The sequence below is a fragment of the Gossypium arboreum genome, chromosome 2 (assembly GCF_025698485.1).
Source record: "Gossypium arboreum isolate Shixiya-1 chromosome 2, ASM2569848v2, whole genome shotgun sequence".
Lineage (NCBI taxonomy): Eukaryota > Viridiplantae > Streptophyta > Magnoliopsida > Malvales > Malvaceae > Gossypium > Gossypium arboreum.
Window position 1 is genome coordinate 18,867,385 of NC_069071.1, and position 5,767 is coordinate 18,873,151.

Sequence of the window (5,767 nt, forward strand, 5' to 3'; positions counted from 1 at the left end):
AATTAGAGAAAAGTCTCGGTTATTCAATCTAGGGATTAGATGTTATTTGTCTTGAATATGGATAATAACATAACTTAGGGATCTCTACGGAACAAGTTGAATGAATAAATCGTCCGATTTGGAGCCAGAATAACAAGTAAAGTCTAGGTGGATTTTTCCTTAGGTATTGTCTCAAGTCAATCGATTTTCCCAAAAGCAATCCCCAATTCTTTTCTCTGTGCATTTTTAGTTTAAATAATTAGTTAATTAAAACAAACCCCTTGGGTACGATATCCCGGTCTTGCCATTACTATACTATTGTTCGATAGGTGCGCTTGCCTTTTCGTCGTGATAATAGTTAGTCTAGGTTTGATCTTCATTATAAATATTTATTACTTGTTACGAATCACGCAATCAAGTTTTTGGCGCCGTTACTGAGGATCTGAAATATTAGGAACACTAAATTTTTATTACTTTAGCCATTTATTTTTCTTGCAATTTTATTTTATTTTATTATTTATTAATTTACTTTTTTTTCTTTCTCTTGACAGGTTTTTATAGTTTATGACTAGAAGAAACCCACCAGGACCATTACTCTTTGATGAAGAAATCGATCGTACAATTCACAAAAAATAAAAGAGAAATAAGGCGTAGTTTATGCTACACGGAGAACGAGAAAGAAGACGATACTCAAACCCCAACCGACAAGATGGCGGAAAACCCAGGCGATCAGCTGCCTCCTGCAATTGCAGCTAATCAAAATCCTGCTCCACGTACTATGTATGACTATGCTAAACCTTCTTTAACAGGAACTGAGTCTAGTATAGTTAAACCTGGTATTGTTGTGAATAATTTCGAACTAAAACCTAATACAATTCAGATGATACAGCAGTTTATTCAGTTTGATGGTTTGCAGGATGAGGATCCCAATACGCACTTGGCGAATTTTCTTGAATTTTGCGATATATTCAAAATCAATGGCATTTTTTATGATGCCATTCGTCTTCGGTTATTTCCCTTTTCACTGAGAAACAAAGCTAAACAGTGATTGAACTCGTTACCACGAGGGTCTATCACTACTTGGGAACAAATGACCGAGAAGTTTTTACTAAAATATTTTCCATCGGCTAAAATGGATAAATTGCGTAATGATATCTCTTCTTTTGTGCAGATGGATTTAGAAACACTTTATGATGCATGGGAGAGATACAAGGACTTACTGAGAAGGTGCCCTCACCATGGGTTACCACTTTGGCTGCAAGTTCAAACGTTCTACAATGGTGTGAATCCCTCGACAAGACAAATGATTGACGCAGCTGCTGGCGGAACCATCAACAATAAAACACCGAAAGATGCCTATGAATTTATAGAGGAGATGTCACTGAATAACTATCAGTGGCAAGTTATGAGGACAAAGCCAACGAAAATAGCCGGCGTTTATAACATCGATTCAGTCACTATGCTCTCTAATCAAGTAGAACTTCTCAATAAAAAGATTGATAGTTTTCTTGGTTCTACGCAGGTACGTCTAGTAATGAGGTGTGACTCAAGCAGAGGAGGTGTGCATACAGAATACCAATCCTTCAATCCTACAACTGAAGAAGAACAAGTCAACTATATGGGTAACAATAACTTTAGATCTCAAAATAACCCATACAGTAATATTTATAATGCAGGTTAGAGGAACCACCCCAATTTTTCCTGGGGAGGTCAGGGAAATCCAAAGCCACAAAATCCTTAGGGTTTTCAGTAGCCACCTTATCAACAGGAGAAAAAACCAAACCTTGAAGAGATGCTTTCTAAATTCATCTCAGTGTCAGAAACCCATTTCCAAAATACTAAGACAGCACTTAAGAATCAATAAGCATCGATCCAAGGACTCGAAACTCAGATAGGCCAGCTGTCCAAACTAATCTCCGAACGACCACAAGGTAGCCTACCAAGTAATACTGAACCTAATCCGAGGGAACACCTCAATGCAATTAGCACTCAAAATAAGGACGGACTCATTGCACCTGAGCCAGAAATACAGCAAGACAACGCGATGAACAAAGGACGAGAAGAGGTAAACAATAATGATCCCAAACAGGTAAGTACAAATCATGAACCTCGTGTGCCATATATCCTAAAGCGATGACGAAAGACAGAACAGAAGAACAATTCGGTAAGTTTATCAAACTCTTAAAGAAATTACATATTAACTTACCCTTTATTGAAGTTCTTTCGCAGATGCCCAACTCAGCAAAATTCTTAAAGGAACTTCTGAGCAATAAAAGGAAATTGAACGCTACATCGCACATGGAACTCAATGCAGTCTGCTCAACTATTCTAAAGAATGAGCTACCTAACAAATTAAAAGATCCAGGGAGTTTTACAATTCCTTGTTTAATTGGTAGTCTATCTGTGAATAATGCTTTAGCTGATTTAGGAGCAAGTATAAATGTTATGCCGTATAAAATGTTTAAACGACTAGGTCTCGGTAAACCCAAACAGACTAGGATGAGCATACAATTGGCTGACAAAATAGTTAGACTTCCTAAGGGTATTACTGAAGACATTCTTGTTAAAATTGATAAATTTATTTACCCAGTAGACTTCGTTGTCTTAGATATGGATAAGGATAATGAGGTACCTTTAATTTTAGGACGACCCTTTTTAACAACTGCTAGAACCATTATTAATGTAGGCACCGGAGAGCTAACACTTCGTGCAGGTGACGATGCAGTAACACTTCAAGCACGCGACTCAGTCAAAACCTCTAAGACTCAAGTTAATGCTATAAAACTTATCAATGATAAAACTAATATTCACTAGTCCTTGCAGGAATTTCTTCGAACCAAGACAACAGAGACAGTGCGCCACTATCATGAAGAGAACAAAGACTTCCATGAAGAACGAAGACTATGGATAGAGGAGCTAGACGAATGGCGAGAACAAAAACTGAGAACACATGATAAACCGAAACTATGCAAAAAGAAGCCCGATACCTCTCTTAATCAACTTAAGGTTGGCGATACAGTCGTCCTAGTTGCCGTTGATCCTCACATTGTCACTACCACACCAAATGAGGAAATCCCTCTTACGGTACTCAATATTTTCCCATTCGGTACAGTTGAGGTGAGTCATCCCAAGTTCGGCACTTTTAAGGTAAACAACACCAGATTAAAACCTTATTTTAAAATTGACAACAAGAATGAGGAGTATGAACTCCTCGAACCACCATGATCATTCAACAGAGAGGTAAGTCGAGCTTAGACTATAAATAAGCGCTTCTCGGGAGGAAACCCGAGCACTAACATTATTAATTTCTTTAAATTCTTATATCTAACTCCTAACCTACTAATAGAAATCTTGAAAACAGGTGTTTCCATAGAGACACGGCCAATCACACAGACGTGCTTAAGGCCGTGTAAAAATAGGGCAAAAGATTTCCCCAACACGGGCTACGATAAAACGCCACAGCCGTGTGACATGGCCGTGGTCGAGCATGCCAAATCAACACGGGCGTGCGACACGCCCGTGTGGAGGAATCGTGGATGGACCTGTTAAAATAGCACGGGCGTGCGACACGCCCATGTCGAACACCCGTGGTCAAACCTGTCAAATTTACACAAGCGTGGGGGTAGAACTCACAGGCGTGGGAGAAGCGAATGAAGCTAGACACGGTCGTGCGACACGGCCGTGTGTCAAATTTCAGACGCGCCAAAATAGGAAAAACGCGAAACACGGGCTAAAATTGGGGCACACGGGCGTGTCTCATGGCCGTGTGTCCCAAAATCTATAAACAGGCTGCACTATTCATTGTCTTCTCCATTTAAAAACCCTAACCCTAGCCGCTGCAACTCCACACGGCCCCCTGCCACGCCCGTGCGCCGCCTCCAACTTCGTTTTTAAAGCTCAATCTCTCTCCCTTATCGTTTGTTTACTCCTTTCACTTCTATTGTACTCATTATTCATGCTTATTATTACAATAATCTCCATTACTTTTGAACTAGTTTTCATTTTTATTCATTACTTTATCATTTAGTTTGCATTTATAGGTTCTGTGACAGCCTTAAAACGACCCTAGTCGGAATGTGGTTTCGGGACCACAAAATCGAGGCATAAAAATAATTTAATATTTATTTTGATGCCTATAATATGTGTTAACTCATGTGTGACATTTTTGATGTTTTGATTTAGAGTTATAAATGTGAATTTCACTAGAAAGGACCTAGTAGAAAACTTTGAAAGTATGATGGGGAAATGTGTGATGACTAGTTGATCATGCATGCAAAAATGAGGGGTTTGCATGTCAATTTCCCCTTTAATTTGCTAATGGCCAGCCATGACAAAGAATTATGGGCAAAACATGTCATAGACATGTTTTGTTGGTACATCATGGGTGGAAAAATAAATTAATGAGAAGGGGAAATAAAGAAATGAAAAAAAAAAGTGTGCGTAGTTGTTTCCCTCCCCATTGCCGTGAATGTAAGAAGAAAAACAAAAAAAAAGTGTCCATCTTTCTCTCATCTTCTTGGCTGAATGAAGAGGAAGAAATAAGGGGAACTTACTAAAAGAAATTCGGCATTCTTCTTTAGCTAGTAAGAGGTAAGTTTTGAATTGTTGATTTAGTTTTATGATAGGTTAAGTTAGTAATTGGAGGCACTCTTAGTAATGTTAAGAAAGTTGGAGCTTTTATGGTGGTTTGGGCATCATGCCGTGAATCTAAGTGCTAACATTGGAGGTCACTTGCATGTTGTTTGGGTTAGAAGGGGGATGATAGTATGGAATGAAGATTTTTGAATAAGTAAGGTTAAATTTAATTTGGTATAATCGGCCATATAGGTGTATATGTTTGTGAAAATATATTTTTTCTTTTTGTTAACTCTTTACAATCGATTGAAGGAGTAATATTGGCTTATAAGGTTGAGTTGATTCATAATGTTGTATATTAGGATTAAAAATACTTGAGACTAGGTTAACTTAATAGTGATAATACATTCGACCTTGAAGCATTAATCGAATAATGGTTGAGGTTTTGATATTTTGAACAAGGATAGTTGTGAAATGGGGTGAAAACCATTAAATTATACACATAAGTATCCAGCAAGAAAATTAAACTACTAAATGTATTTATTTTAGATCAAGACATCAAAGAGGGAGAATCAAACAAAGGCAAAGCAAAGATAATCGAGTAGTCGATTGGGAATCATTTCATCCAATATAAGGTAAGTCATTAAGCATATATATTGTATTAATTTAAATGGTCATAACGTCTATGTAATGATGCTGAATGGAATGATAAATATATATATATATACATGTATGCATGGGGTGATGAAAGTATTGAATGAAAAAGAAAAGAGGTGAGATGTAACACCCCAAACCCGAGACCATCGCCGGTGTCGGACCCGAGGGTTAACAAACCAAGTTCACATGTTTTTGCCCACCAATTTGACATTTCCAGTCAGGCTGGAAAACTGCGTCACTGTCGCCTTAAAAATCATATCTCGAGTTTCGAAACTCGGAAACTGGTTTCGTAAATTTTCCCTGAATTTAGACTCATATATCCATCCATGGATTTATTTCTAGGATTTTGGTCGGGCCAATTGGTACAGTTTATTAGTTAAAGTTACCCTGTTACAGGGATCGACTGCTCTGACCTTCGCGCGGTATAACTTGAATATCTCTCTGCACAGGGCTTTAATGCTGGTGTCGTTTGTTTCTAATGAAACTAGACTCAAAATGGAATCTGTACATATAAGTTATATCTCCTAATTCTTTTGGATAATTTATAGTGAATTTT

The 5,767-nt window shown here is 37.8% G+C and overlaps 1 non-coding gene across 1 annotated transcript; it reads right to left on the reverse strand.

Annotated features, from left to right (window-relative positions):
* Positions 1-1,117: 1,117 nt before the first annotated feature.
* Positions 1,118-1,224, reverse strand: LOC128289668 (small nucleolar RNA R71). Its single transcript, XR_008279313.1, has one exon. It is a non-coding gene; the product is annotated as a small nucleolar RNA R71 (small nucleolar RNA).
* Positions 1,225-5,767: the final 4,543 nt, after the last annotated feature.